A 16,153-nucleotide genomic window follows, 5' to 3' on the forward strand; every position below is an offset into this window, starting at 1 on the left:
ACCCCTGGCAAACACTGATCTTTTTACCATCTCTAGTTTTGCCTTTTCCAGAATGTCATATATTTGGAAAAATATAGCGTTGTAGCCATTTCAGATCAGCTTCTTCCACTTTACAAGATGCATGACGTGTCTGCTGTGTCTCTTAGTGGCTAGATAGCTCAGTTCCTTTTATCACTAACTACTCCTTCATTGTCAAGATGTGCCACAAGTCGTTTACACTTTCACCTACTAAAGGACATCTTATCTGCTACTAAATCTTGGTAATAAACAAGGCTACTACAAAGCTACTATAAATACTCACATAGTATAGTTTTTTGTGTGAACTTAAGTTCTGAACACATCTAAGCAAACATCAAAACGTGCAACTGCCTGATTTTGTGGTAAGACCATGCTCAGCTTCCAAAAGTGGATGCACCATTTTCCATTCCCACTAGCGATGGGAAACCATTGCTCCACATCCTAGACAGCATTTGGTATTGTCAGTATTTTGGATTTTAGCCAAACAGGTGTGTAGTGGTGTCTTACTGGCAATTCCCTAATGACTATGATGTTAAGCATCTTTCATATGCTTATCTACCATCTGTGTATCTTTTCTGTTGAAGTATCAGTTCAGGTATTTGACCTACTTTTTAATTGGGTCATCTACTTATTACTGAATTTAAAGATGTATTTGTATAATTTTGATTTAAGTCCTTTATCAGACACATGTTTGGCAGATACTGTCTTCCAGTCTTGTCTTTTCATTTTCTTAACAGTCGCTTTCTCAGAGAAGACATTTTTAATTTGACATCTGTATTTTCAACACTGAGTTTTACTAAGGTAAAGGAATCTTTAGACTTCAGGAAACAGATTAGTGAACAAGGAAAAAACTAAGGCTCCAAGGTTAGTTCTGACAATGGACTAAGTATGAAAATATATACAGGTGGTATTTCACTCTAAAGTAGTGATATGATTATGAAAAATTACATATAATCTAACTTTTGTGAATAATAAACATAGAACTCTGAACTTAACTAAACTCTGCATAAGATGAGAAAGTTTTATGCAAATCATTTCATAATTTGGCTGTTTTGAAAGTTTCAGTCACCATCATTTTTTCTTAAAATACGGGTAATCTCATTTCTACAAAAATAGTTTCTCATTCCTAATGCTTCTAACAATACCAGTAAGAGAATAATTTTCACAAATTCAGAAATCTTTTGTTAGAAAGCAACATGTTATCTTCTGTTTTTGAATGGTCCTTTATCAAGAGAAAGTCTTATTATACAGCTATGTACAAAGGCTATGAAGTAAACAGAGAGTAAAAGCCACCAGACAGATTTGAGAGATGGGAAAAGCAGAGCCAGGGAAAGTTTCACAGAAGAAGTGATATTTGAGCTGGGCCTTAAAGGAAGAAGTATAGAGGACTTCCCAGTGACCAAGGAGAGGGGAAGCGATGTGCATAAACAAATGTGTGTAGCATAATAATGGGAAGGAACTGTGGAGTCAGATAACACTGGGTTTAAATCTTGGTCCATTACTCTCTCATAGTACAATGCTAAACAAGTAGTATCTCCTTTCTTATCTGTAAAATGGAGGTAAATTCATGCCTTACAGGGCGTGTAAAGCTTAAGCAAAGCTATTTTAATAAGCATTCAATAAGTCTTAAATATCCCATTGAAATTTAAAGGAGGGAGTAATCATCAGATCTTTATTTCTAAATGATGATCAACAATGCTGATGTGGAAGCTTCATTATAAAGAGAAAGGTGGGTGATCCAAACAGGAAGTTACTATGTGCCCTAAGCAGTGCAAGGAGAAAAGAAGAGATGCTGTAAAGCAAAACTGCAGCCTGGGAACTAACACATGTTGTAGGGGGAAAAGACTGAAACAACTGAAATTGTTACGTAGTTAGAATAGGAAAAAGAAGTCCAGAATGGTGGTGGCTAAAAGACAAAGAAGGGAAACGCCCGTGAAAATGGAACAAAGGAAGGTCTGAGGACTGGAGTGAGGACATCAGGTAAAACAAACAGCCCTCCTGGCTAGCCCAATCTATGTAGGGCAGGCCCAGGGGAAGGAGAAAAAGCATAAAAAGAGGAGTCAAAATTGGGCCAGGGGCTTCTCTTCTCTTCACATCTTTTGGGTCGGCCTGCCCTCATGCCTTAAGGATATATTCTCCTTTGCTTTCTAAATAAAACTGAGCTGTAACAGTCGTCCAACCAAGGAAATTACAAGCAGCTGTAACACTGGTCCATCCAAGGGCTGTAACACTGGTCCGTCCGTCACTTCAAATTTTTGTTGTGATGAGACAGAACCAAGGAAATTACACGCTCTCTCGACATCTACGGTGCCATGACTCGGATTTAACCCGGCTGAAACAACCTCAACTCGGCTCCCGCAAGGTGGAAGCCAAGCACAGCAGAAGCTCGGCGAAAGCTCCCACAGTGGAAGCAGAACGCAAAGAAAACCCAGTGCAGGGGAAGTGACAAGAAGCCCAGTGTGCTGGAAACCAGATAGCAAAAACAAACGCGACAGAAAGCTCAGGCGGCTCAGTCTCAGATTCCAGAAGACCTCTCCGGTTAAGGTAGGAGATCCTCGCTCCTATGGCTGGAAGGACATATGGCTAACAAAATCTTAATTCCTTTACAATCGTTTCTTCATTTCTTGTTTCCTTGAACCCCCTGCAAACAGGTGAGTGGCAGTGGGTACAACCGAGGGACTCTGGCAGGGGCTACTCCTCAGTGTGTCCCAAAAGCTCCACTATCTGCTTGGGCCCCAGTAGCTGTTGCTCAAGTGGGTGGGGGTTCTTCTGTCCTTAATCTTCTTTTGTGCCAAAGATCAGGCCAATGCAAACTGTGAGCACAGGTCAGGTATTTAGCAGATTTTCCGGCAGATTATGAAGGGTATTCCTCATATGTTTTTCCCACTGCTTTTTCCTTCTGTCCCTCAGGTCCTCTTTCCATCTATGCCACTGCTTACAAAGTATTGGGCAAGTCATCATCTTTCCATTTTCTGAAAGTTGTGCTTGAAACCGTTTACCTAAGATTGGGACTCAACCCCATGTGGCAGGGACTTTGTGCTATGCTTAGTCACTCAGTTGTATCCGGCTGGGACTTGAGCCCAGCCAAAACTCCCAGTGCATGGTTTTAGGACCTAATGAAGCTCAGGCTCTGATGTCTCATTGCAAAAATTCAGTGAGAGACACAGGGATAAGTAAGAGATGGATTTGCTAGGATTCAGAGAAAAGCACACTCCACAGAGTGTGGGCCATTGCAGAGGGTGAGGGCACTGGCCATGGAATCTGGTGTGGTTAGTTTTTAAGAGCTAGGTGATTTCATATGGTAATGAGTGGGAGGATCACTCCAACAATTGGGGAACCACCCACTCCTCAGTATTTTGAGGGTGACTTGGAACTGTCCTGGCACCTCTGGGTGTATCATTTAGCTTGCAGACTGGGGCTCAAGGTTTAGTTGAATTTGACTTGTCATCTTGGACCCATTTGATTTTAATCAGTTTATGTTATGCCCTTGGGCTATGTCATTCTTTCAAAAGTTGTGCCCTGACCCCTTCCCTCCTGTTTCATGCTCTTTTCCTGAGCCCCATCTGGGCCCACAATGTTGCCTCTACAATCTTCTGGAGGGACAACCAGAAAACAACTGGCCCTTGGGAGAGAAATACTGTATAATATCCAAGCCCTCTAGATACTCAGGCCTTCATCCTCCATGTTTCCTACAACATGTGCAACAACAGCATCTCTCAGTGGACCCACCAGGGTGGGTGACAGACACACAATGCCTGCTAGAAGTCCATTTGTTGGTGGCATCCTTTCAAGGGTAATTGGGCTTCCAGGGATAATGTTTGCCACTTTGGGAGTTAGCCCTGCAGGGTTTTTGGGCCCAAACCCTTACCACACTTCTCCTAAAGTTACAAACATACCCCTGGACCAAATCTCCACTCCACTTTTATGGAACATCTGGTCTGTTGCCTCTTACCAATCTGTTCTTAAGCCACTTACTAACTCTACAGTCAGGACCCTGCCCCCTTGTAGGCAACACTGCTCCACCCCATTTATATTAAAATACTCGTAATGCCCCTAACAGGACCAGATAACCCACTCCTTTGTCATTATATCTGCTACTATCTAAAGTGGGTCTATGACAATGAAATGTTTACCATTGGAAACACCCTAAATTGCTCTTATGGAGGATTAGGGGAAGAAATCAGTGACTTACATTCCCTCAGAGCAGTAAGAGGATAAGGCTTATGGCTGTTTCACCAGGTTTCCAGTCTCAGGACACAGGCTTGAATTACTTTACATCATGGTATCTATTCCCATCCACAGTGGACAAACCAGCAATGAGTTAAGATTACAACATCTTAATTCTACCTAGCACTGTTTACGCTGGAGACCTTGGGGATACCCAACTCCAGTCCGGGGGGTCCCAGGAGGTAGATCTGCCTTGAGCTGCCTAGGGATCTGGCCCTCAGAAGGTTGTCATGCCTCAACCTGCTCGGGGGTCTGCCAGTCCAGGGGTCCCAGGAGGTCGACATGCCTCAACCTGCCCCGGGACCAATTCTCGGGAGGCCAACATGCCTCAACCTGCTGATCTCCAGGAGGTTCCCATGCCTCAACCTGCCTGGGGATCTGCACCCTGACCCAGGTACGGGTGCCCAGGGTACCCAGGCCAGGTACCCTGACCCGGCCCTCAAGTTGCCACAGTACTGGGTAGGATAACCTTCAGAAAGACTCATCCCTAAGGAAGTCCACTCATGGAAATAGAAGGAAGCCTATTAGCTGTGGGACTATGCCCAGTCTCAGCAATAACTCAGGAGCCCAACAAGAATCCCATTGCCTTTCCAGGTTAAAAGAGGCCCTCCAAAAGTTTACGAATCTGGACTTAAAACTCTTACAAGGGACAGGTGATTTTAAAGGACAAATTCCTGTCCCAATGTGCATCAGACATTATGATAAAAACACAACAGCTACACCAGCAGGACACTGCTGCCTCTTTAGATGAGATGGTCCAGATAGCCACCAAAACTTTTTATAACAGAGAACAGGAGAGGGAGGCCAAGGCCCAGGAAAGGGAGAAAAGGAAAAGACAAGGCATGCCCAGATACTGGCTGCCCTCCACGGAAGCCCTATGGCAACCCCAAGTCTTTAAAGGACAAGGCACAAGGCAAATGCCTAATCTGTAGACAGGTGGGACACTGGACCAAAGAGTGTCCAAACCGTGACAAGTCTCCTAAAACAGCTTGCTACAAATGCCATCAATTGGGACATTGGGTGGCACTCTGCCCTCATGACCCGAGTCTCAAGATCAAGCGCCAAGCCTTCCCTCATGATGGTTCAACAGGACTAAAGCTGCCCACTCCAGCCAGCCTGCCTGTCAAAAACAACCATCACGGGGCTGGAGCCAAGGGTGCAACTGGATGTGGCAAGTAGGCCCAAGAATTTTCTGGTTGACACAGGGGCTACCTACTCTGTCCTGACCTCCTGCTCCAGAGCCTTCTCCCCGCAAACCTGTACCATTTTGGGTGCTACAAGAAAAACAATTACAAAAATATTCACCTGAGCACTTCTTTGTTGCTGGGATGGACAATATTTTCCCACCAGTTTCTGGTGGTCCCTGACTGTCCTACTCCCTTATTGGGAAGAGATCTTTCCCTGCCTTTGAAATCTTGCAGCTGTTGCAGTCCTGATAGAAGATGCTTTAAAACTCTCTCTTGGGGGCAAACTACTTTTACCAGCCACCAAGTGAAATAACTCCTGAATGGGAAAGGCCATTTATGGATGTCTGATCAAAGGATCTTCAGATATCAAGTACTGCTGATGGAAAATCCAGGCCTGACCATATCCCCTTGTGAGGTTCTTAACCAGCCACCCTCCTGCCTACCCCAAGGGCTCTCTCACCTCTCCCTCTTGCCTAGAAACCTTGGACCACTGGACAAAACCCCAAGAGGGATAGTAAGAAGATCTTCTGATCAATCCTGAGGAAATCTAGTACACTGATGGAAGCAGCTTTGTCTTGGATGGAAAAAGAAAAGTTCGATATGCAGTAGTCTCCAATTTTGAAACCATAAAGGCTAAACCTTTGCCACCAGGTACTTCAGCCCCATTAGCTGAGCTCACAGCCCTGACTCAAGCTTTAGAGCTGAGAAAAGGAGAAAGAGTAGCCATTTACACTGACTCCAAATATGCCTTTCTGGTGCTACATCAACATGCTGCTATTTGGAAAGAAAGAGGCCACTCGACCACCCAAAGGTCCCCAGTCAAATATGGTGACCAAATCCATAGGCTCTAAGAGGCAGTACATCTGCCCACTGAGGTTTTAGTCTCCCACTGTAAAGGACACCAAAACGGGAGCATGGAAGTGGCACAAGGGAACCAAGCAGCTGATCAGGCAGCTAAGGGAGCAGCATTACAGAACAATAACATAATAGGGGTTGCCACCTTAGTTCCACAGACTAATTTGCCAGAAACTCCTTCATATACTGAAAGTGAGACTCTTAAGGCTAAGAGTGAGGGCTTTCAAGAAGATCATATGGGGTGGTTCCAAAAGGAGGGGCTCCTTTTTCTTCCTGGGAACCTCCAATGGAAGTTGGTTAACTCCTTACATGCCACCACTCATTTAAGGGAAAAGGCCCTCCAAAGATTATTACAAAGGTCCTTCAGACGAACAGGCCTCCAAACAACTATAAGACAAGTGGTCTCCTCTTGTCCCACTTGCCAATTAAACAACTCCCAAGGAGCTCAAAGACCCCAGCTGGCCCAGCCCATTCAATGACGTGGGATCTACCCAGGAGAGGATTGGCAGATGGACTTCACCCAGATGCCAGTTTCTCGAGAGTATAAATACCTATTAGTCATAATAGATACATTCACAGGATGGATTTAAGGCTTTCCTACCCAGACTGCGAAGGTTGAGGAGGTGGTAAAAAAAAACTGCTCCATGAAATCATTCTGAGATTTGGTCTGCCCAGGTCATTACAAAGCAACAACTGGACATCATTTATTTCTAAGGTCATCCAAGGGGTCTCTAAAGCACTGCGCATTACTTATTATCTCCACTGTGCCTGGAGGCCTCAGTCTTCAGGAAAAGCAGAAAGAGCCAATGAATTCTTAAAATCAGCGATATAAAAGATAACCCAGGAGACCTCCCTGGGATGGAAGGAGGCTTTACCAATAGCTCTCCTCCACACCTGTATTGCCCATAAGGAACAGGCTGATCTTAGTCCTTAAGAGATAGGAGACCTTTTGTTTATGTCAATGACCTCTTCCTAGATCCAGAGGTTCAGATCCTCCGGTCTTATACCATGGCTTTTGGGCAATTCCAACAGGATATATGCTTGGGGGTGTCAACCAGGACCCAAAAGATCCTAAAGCATCACCACTATATGCTCCAGGGACTCAAGTCCTAGTTAAAGTCTGGAAAGATGGGTCTCCAAAGGCTCAACTCCAGCCCACATGGAAGTGCCCCTACCCTATAATACTTTCTACCCCGACAGCAGTCAAGGTACCAGGACATGACTCCTAGATTCACTACTCACTAGTCAAGCCATGGAAGAAAACAGAAGAGGACACTCAATACACCTGTGAGCTCCTGGGAGATCTCAGATACCTATTTAGGACTACAAATGAGCATCATTCTAATGAATACCCTCAAAACTAAGTTTTGGGGCATAAGATTTCTCAGGATAGTTCTAAAGAGCTAACACTGCTTGACAGGGGTTATACTCCAAAATAGATAGGAGGTAGATCTCCTGATTCCTGAACAAGGGGGACTTGAGTCATCTTGAATGAGACTTGTCATTTCTGGGTAAATACGTCCAGCCAAATTAAAGTCTCACAGGCCTCAAGAAAAACATTCAGACCCTACAGGATCTCAAAGAACCAGCTGGAGAGTTCTCAGGGTGGCTACAAGTTCTCTTTGGGGGGTCCTCCTGGCGATGGGAAATCTGGAGTTGGCTAATGCCCCTACCAGTCCCTGTCATCACCATATTGATGCTGCTTATGATTGCTCCATGTATTATCAATTGTCTAATATGTTTTGTCTCTGCCCAGGTCAACAAGCTACAATATGCAGTGCCAGTTCAACAAGAACATATAAAACTAGAGCCAACCAGAGAAAATATCACTCACCCGTTGATGGACACCACTAAAAGGACTCTGAGACCTGAGACTAGCAAGAGGGGGAGGCCCAATGCCCCTTGCCATCCCAGTTCAGCAGGAAGTAGCCAGAGAGACCTTGACACCCCTATTCCCAAAGAACTGGGCCTCCTATCTCTTAAGGGGGAGACATTAGGTTGTTAGCATAAGAAAAAGGAGTCCAAAATGGTGGTGGCTACAAGACAAAGAGGGAAAAATCCATGAAAATAGAGCGAAGGAAGGTCCAAGGACCTGAATGAGGACCTCAGATAAAACAAACAGCACTCTTGGCTAGCCCAATTTACACAGGGCAGGCCCAGGGGGATGAGAAAAACATATAAAAAGAGGAGCCAAAATTGGGCCGGGGGCTTCTCTTTGCGTCTTTTGGGTTGGTCTGCCCTTATGCATCGAGGATATAGTCTCCTTTGCTTTCTAAATAAAACTGAGCTGTAACATGGAGCTGTAACACTGGTCCATATGAGGAAATTACACATGGCTGTAACACTGGTCTGTCCAAAGGCTGTAACACTGGTCCGTCTGTCACTTCAAAGTTTTGTTGTGATGAGACAGAATCAAGGAAATTACACACTCCCCGAACAAAATCAAGACTGATTACCATTAAAAATATCTTAATATTGATCATAAATTTAAAAGTCAAAAAGCTACACTACCCATTAGGGTGGCTACTATCAAAAAAAACCAGAAAACAACAAGTGTTGATGAGGATGCAGGAAACCAGAACTGTTGGTGGGAATGTAAAATGGTACAGCCACTCGGAAAAACAGTATGGAGCTTCCTTAAGAAATTAAGTATGGGGGCGGGGGGAGGGTTAATTAGGAGTTTTGGATTAACATAAACACACCTATAGATAAAACAGAACCAACAAGGACCTACTGCAGAGCACAGGGAACTCCATTCAGTAATCTGTAAAACCTATATGGAAAAAGAATATGAAAAAGAAAGACACATACATATGTAACTGAATCACTCTGCTGTACAGCTGAAACTAGCACATTTAAATCAACTATACTAAAAAAAAAATTTTTTTTAAGGGAATAAAAAAGAAAAAGAAACTAAGTATAGAATTATCATATGGTCCTGTTGGGTAGTTAGAATAGGAAAAAGGAGTCCAAAATGGTGGTGGCTAAAAGACAAAGAAAGGAAGAGCTTGCAAAAATGAACAAATGAAAATCCAAGGACCAGCGTGATAACTCAGGTGAAACAAACAGCCCTCCTAGCTAGCCCAATTTACATAGAGCAGGCTCAGCGGGAGGAGAAAATCCATATAAAAAGAGGAGCCAAAATTGAGCCCCTCTCTTCTTTTGGTCAGCCCACCCTCATGACTCCAGGATGTATTGTCCCTTGCTTGCCAAATAAAATGGAGCTGTAACCAAGCTATAACACTGCCCCTGCCCCATTTCAAATCTCTGCTGCAGTGAGATGGAACCAAGGAACTTACACACTCCCCTGACAGTCCAGCAATTCCATTCCTGGGTATATATTCAAAAGAATTAAAGGATGGACTCAAATAGATATTTATACACCCATATTCATAGCCTTCCCAAGTGGTGCAGTGGTAAAGAATCTGCCTGCCAATGCAGGAGAAACTGGAGACCTGAGTTCAATCCCTAGATCGGGAAGATCCCCCAGAGGTGGAAATGGCAACCCACTCCAGTATTCTCCCGTAAAAAATTCCATGGACAGAGGAGCCTGACATGCTACAGTCTCTGGGTCAAAAAGACTTGGATACGATTGGGCACACACCCATATTCATAGCAGCATTATTCATAATAGCCAAAAGATGTAAGCAACCAAAGCATCCACCAATGGATAAACAAACTGTGGTATATACAACAATTTCATATTATTCAGTTGTAAAAAGGAAAGAAATTCTGATGCACACCTACCATATGAATAAGTCTTGAGGACATCATGGTAAATGAAAGAAGGCAGACAAAGAAAGAAAAACACTACATAGATTCCACTTAAATGAGGTACATTCACCAGACAAAAAATAAAACAGTGGTTTTCAGGGGCTGAAGAGAGGTGAGAATGGACACATTATTTAATGGGTATAAAGCTTTAGTTTGACAGGATGAAAAAATTCTTGGGATTGTACAACAATGTATACTTAACACTACTAAACTGCATACTTAAAATGGTTAAGATGATAAATTCTATGTGTATTTTAACACAGTGAAAAATAACTGTAAAAATTTTTGAAATTAAAAAAAAATCACACACAAACTAAGGAGAGAATCTGAGCTTTTCTTTCCATAAAGCATGAGGTCAATCTTTGACACAATTTCATGTACTGTTGTTGTTCAGTCGCTAAGTTGTATCTGACTTTTTCCTACCCCACTGACTGCAGCACCTCCAGGCTTCCCTGTCCTTCATTATCTCCCAGAGTTGCTCAAACTCATGTTCATTGAAAAAGTGATGCTATCCAACCAACTCATCCTTCGCAGCCCCCTTCTCCTCCTGCCCTCAATCTTTCCTAGCATGAGGGTCTTTTCCAAGGAGTTGGCTCTTCGTCTCAGGTGGCCAAAGTATTAGAGCTTCAGCTTTAGTCCTTCCAATGAATATTCAGGACTGATTTCCTTTAGGATTGACTGGTTTGATCTCCTTTCTGTCCAAAGGACTCTCAAGAGTCTTCTCCAGTACCACAACTCGAAAGCATCAAATCTTCAGTGCTCAGCTTTTCTTTATAGTCTAACTCTCACATCTGAACATGACTATTGGAAAAACCACAGCTTTGACTATATGGACTTTTGTTGGCAAAGTGATATCTGTCTAGGTTTGTCATAGCTTTCCTTCCAAAGAGCAAGCATTTTTTAATATCATGGCTGCAGTCACCATATGCAGTGATTTTGGAGCCCAAGAAGATAAAATCTGTCCCTGTTTTTCACTTTTTCCCATTCTATCTGCCATGGAATGATGGGACAAGATGCCATGATCTTAGTTTTTTGAACGCTGAATTTTAAGCCAACTTTTTCACTCTCCTCTCTCACCCTCATCAAGAGGCTTTTAAAATTCCTCTTCATGTATGAAAGTGAACATGCTAGTTGCTCAGTCGTGTCCAACTCTGCAACCCCATGGACTGTAGCCCACCCGCCAGGTTTCTCTGTCCATGGAATTCTCCAGGCAAGAATACTAGAGTGGGTTGCCATTCCCTTTTCCAGGGGATCTTACCAACCCAGGGATCAAACCCAGGTCTCCTGCACTGCAGGCAGATTCTTTACCGTCTGAGACACCAGGGAAGCCCCTGAATGGCAGGTACTAAAGTATTCTCCAATACAGTTGCCTCCTCCAATCAAGGATAGCAACACATCACTCTCACACACACAACACACACAAATATATATAAAGGGAAGGCAGAAGTTTGATAAGAGGTATGTTAAAGGGAAGGTTTTGTTTGTTAATTTAAAAATGGAAGAAAAACAGACTGAGAGAAGAAGCCAGTGTTAACAGGGATTGAAAACCAAAAGAAAACAGACAACATTATTTGAGGAAGGCATGGCAACCCATTCCAGTATTCATGCCTGGAGAATCCCCACGGAGAAAGGAGTCTGGTGGGTGACAGTCCATGGGGTCACAAGGAGTTGGACATGATTGAGCAACTATGCACAGTGCTTAAAAATAAGATTAACATATGTGGAAAGGGTTAGGGTTAAGATGAAAGGTTGACTAGAAAGATGAACACTGTTTCAAACAAAGAAGGGAAGATAATGAGTATCCAGATAAACTTAAAAAGAGAGGAAGGCTACAAAATTAAAATAGTTTACTTTTTAAATTATCATGAGACCTTTCAAAATGAACTAGTACAATTTAGAGTAGAGATCCCAAAGCTATTTCAACTGAATAATCTATCATTAAAAAAGTATATGTATATTTAGTTTTAAATAATAACCCCAATGCTTCATATTTATGTATTATATTGACTAGAAAGCATAACAAAAACACAGCTTTACAGGGATGAGATAAATATTCGATAGCTAACTTTCCAATTTGATAGGCTCATACATTATATGCCAATAACTTCTATCTCAAGACAGTTACAAGTTTAAAGCTCCTCATTATAAAAGTGGTTCAAGAAAATTAGAGATACCAAGGGAATACATCATGCAAAGATGGACACAATAAGGACAGAAATGACAGGGACCAAACAGAAGCAGAAGAGATTAAGAAGAGGTGGCAAGAATACACAGAAGAATTATACAAAAAAGGTCTTAATGACCCAGATAACCACAATGGTGCGGTCACTCACCTAGGGCCAGCATCCTGAAGTATAAAGTCAAGTCGGCCTTAGGAAGCATTACTACGAACAAAGCTAGTGGAGGTGACGGAATTCCAGCTGAGTTATTCAACTTCTAAAAGATGATGCTGTTGAAGCGCTACATTCAATATGCCAGCAAATTTGGAAAACTCAGCAGTGGCCACAGGACTGGAAAAGGTCAGTTTTCATTCCAATCCCAAAGAAGGGCAATGCCAAAGAATGTTCAAACTACCATACAATTGGGCTCATTTCACATGCTAGCAAAGTAATGCTCAAAAACCTTCAAGCAAGGCTTCAACAGTACATGAATCGAGAACTTCCAGATGTACAAGTTGGATTTAGAATAGGCAGAGGAACCAAAGATCAAACTGCCAACATTCACGGAATCAAAGAAAAAACAAAATAATTCCAGAAAAACATTTACTTCTGCTTCACTGACTACACTAAATCCTTTGACTGTGTGGATCACAACAAACTGGAAAATTCTTAAAGAGATGGAAATACCAGACCACCTTACTTGCCTCCTGAGAAAATTGTATACAGGTCAAGAAGCAACAGTTAGAACTGGACATGGAACAACTGACTGGTTCCAAATTGAGGAAGGAGTACATCAAAGCTATCTATTATCACGCTGCTTATTTAACTTATATACAGAGTACATCATATGAAATGCTGAGCTGGATGAAGCACAAGCTAGAATCAAGATTGCCAGGAGAAATATCAACAACCTCAGATATGCCAATGATACCACCCTAATGACATAAAGCAAACAGGAACTAAAGAGCCTCTCAATGGTGAAAAAGCAGTGTAAAAAACTGTCATAAAACCCAACATTCAAAAAACTAAGATCATGGCATCCAGTCCCACCACTTTATGGTAAATAGATGGGGGCAAAAATGGAAACAGTGACAGACTTTATTTTCTTGGGCACCAAAATCACTGGGAATGGTGACTGCAGCCATGAAATTAAAAGATGCTTGCTCCCTGGAAGAAAAGCTATGATGAACATAGCGTATTAAAAAGCAGAGACGTCACTTTGTCAACAAAGGTCTGTACGGTCAAAGCTATGGTTTTTCCAGTAGTCATGTACGAATGTGAGAGCGAAGGCTGAATGTTAAAGAATTGATGCTTTTGAGTTGTGGTGCTGGAGAAGACTCTTGAGAGTCCCTTGGAATGCAAGGAGATCAAACCAGTCAATACTAAGGGAAATCAACCCTGAATATTCACTGAAAGGACTGATGTTGAAGCTGAAGCTCCAATATTTTGTCCACCTAAAAGAAGAGCCGATTCACTGAAGAGATGGGGGCAAGAGAGGAGGAGATGGTTGGATGGCATCACTGACTGAATGGATGCTTGAGCAAACTCTGTCTGAGTAAAGGACAGAGAAGCCTGGCGTGCTGCAGCCCATGGAGTCGCAAAGAGTCAGATATGACTCAGTGACTGAAAAACCATAAAAGTGGTTATAAATCCATTATTAAATGCTCTTCTATGTAATTTCAATTTATCTTTGGCTTGCTTTTTTCCAGTCTATGTGGGCTATCATCACTTTTACATTATACTTAAGCTGATAAGGAGTTTTTAAAAGAAATGTTAACTCAGCTTTTTTGGTGTTTGCTTGTTCTTCCATTATTAGGATTATCTTCAATGACTTTTCATATATTTTAAAGCTATTTAAAATACATGATATTTTTAAAGCTATATCAGTGATATTTTAAAGCTATTTGTACAGTTTTTAATTTAAATTAATTTAAATTAGAAAATATAATCAATAAATCCAATTAGATGAAAGTGCTATACGGTGCAACAAAGGCAAACAAACAGTGAGAGTTTTGTAAAAATCCCTTATTGTGTATATAACCATCTTGTACATCCCCAAGAGTGTGAACAATCAATCTTCTAGAGACCAGTGATTTAGATTATGGGCTTTAGTCTCAGACTTGACATGTGATATACATGTGAACTTGGACAAATTACTTGATCTCAGCTTCAATTTCATCATTTGTAAAATCAGGTAAGTGAATACATACTTCAATAGGTGAATGACTAACCAAACTGCAGCACAGTGAAGTCACTCGGTCGTGTCCGACTCTTTGTGACCCCACGTACTATAGCCTGCCAGGCTCCTCTGTCCATGGGATTTTCCAAGCAAGAATACTGGAGTGGGTTGCCATTTCCTTCTCCAGGGAATCTTCCCAACCCAGGGATCAAACCTGGTCTCCCACACTGCAGGTAGACTCTTTACCCTCTGAGCCACCAGGGAAACCAAACTGCAGTATATCCATGGAATATTGCCGAGCGTTCAAAGGAAATGAGCTCTCAAGTAGGAAAAAACACAGAGGAATCTTAATTAGATATCATGATGAGAAAGAAGGCAAGCTGAAAGGCTATATTCTGTGTGATTTCAACCATATGACATTCTAGAAAAACTACTGAACAGTAAAAAGATCAGAGGTTTCCACGGGTTAGGAGAGATAAAAGGAAAATAGGTGGAGCACAGATGATTTTTAGCTCATTGAAATTATTTTGTGTGATAGTATGATGCTGGATACATGTCATCAAACATTTATCAAAATCCACAGACTGTATAACATGAAGAGTTAACCCTAATGTAAACTATGGACGTCAGGCGATGATAATGTTAATGGAAGCTCACTGGCTGTAACAAACGTACCATTCTGGTCCAGAACGTTGACAGTCGGGGGAAGTCACATGCCCACATGCCCCGTGCAGGGGCCAAGGGTGTATGGGAATTCTAAACTTACTGCTCAAAATTACTGGAAACCTAAAACTCATAAAAATTAAGGTCTATTAAAAATTAAGAATACCATCTACCTCAAAAAATAGATTATTGCATTAATCAAATGGAACAGCACACTAAAAAAGTACCTGATGTGTATACTACGGGTATTTAATAATGTCTCTTAGCAGTATTCAATCTTTAATTCATTCAATAAATATTTAATGAAAACTAAGAGAAGTGACTGTCACAACCACATAAATTTTGTCCTCAAATAACTCTGGCATGTAATTTTTTTTTAAATGTTAGATCACCAGCCCAGGTGGGATGCATGAGACAAGTGCTCTGGCCTGGTGCACTGGGAAGACCCAGAGGAATCGGGTGGAGAGGGAGGTGGGAGAGGGGATCAGGATGGGGAATACGTGTAAATCCATGGCTGATTCATATCAATGTATGACAAAACCCACTGAAATGTTGTGAAGTAATTAGCCTCCAACTAATAAAAAAAAAAAAAAATGCTTACTAAGTCACTGATCACTTCTTTGATTTTTAGACTTCCCTTACAAAGTATGATTATAGGATCAATCAATTACAGGTTAATTTTAACATAAAAATTTAATTCAGTTGGTTATTATATACAAGAAATATCAACATTATGTCACCATGGGTTCTGCAGAGTAGGATTAACTGACCAATAAATTCTGCTGAGAAAATCAACTCACTACACATGAAGTACAGAATGTTAGATTCTTAACTCATAGTATATTTAAAGGTAAACTACAAATGGATTAAGTAATTAAATTCAAAAGTAAATCTAGATAGTAAAAGATAACACAATAAAATAACTTTGTGCCTTGGGGAAAAAAAAAATTTCCCATCATAGGCTGAATATAGATGACTAATAAAATTAGTCAAAACAGCAATGTGTGCATTACTAGGACAGAGACTTCCTAAATGAGTTATGGGATTGATTATCAAGGAAACTGAATGAAGTAGGACTGGTTAGTATTTCA

The 16,153-nt window shown here is 41.6% G+C and overlaps 1 protein-coding gene across 3 annotated transcripts in view; it reads right to left on the reverse strand.

The window, feature by feature from the left end:
* FCHSD2 (FCH and double SH3 domains 2) overlaps positions 1-16,153 on the reverse strand; it is a 268,065-nt gene that overhangs the window by 168,980 nt on the left and 82,932 nt on the right. The window lies entirely within an intron of this gene.

This window comes from Cervus canadensis, chromosome 11, assembly GCF_019320065.1.
Source record: "Cervus canadensis isolate Bull #8, Minnesota chromosome 11, ASM1932006v1, whole genome shotgun sequence".
NCBI classification, from domain to species: domain Eukaryota; kingdom Metazoa; phylum Chordata; class Mammalia; order Artiodactyla; family Cervidae; genus Cervus; species Cervus canadensis.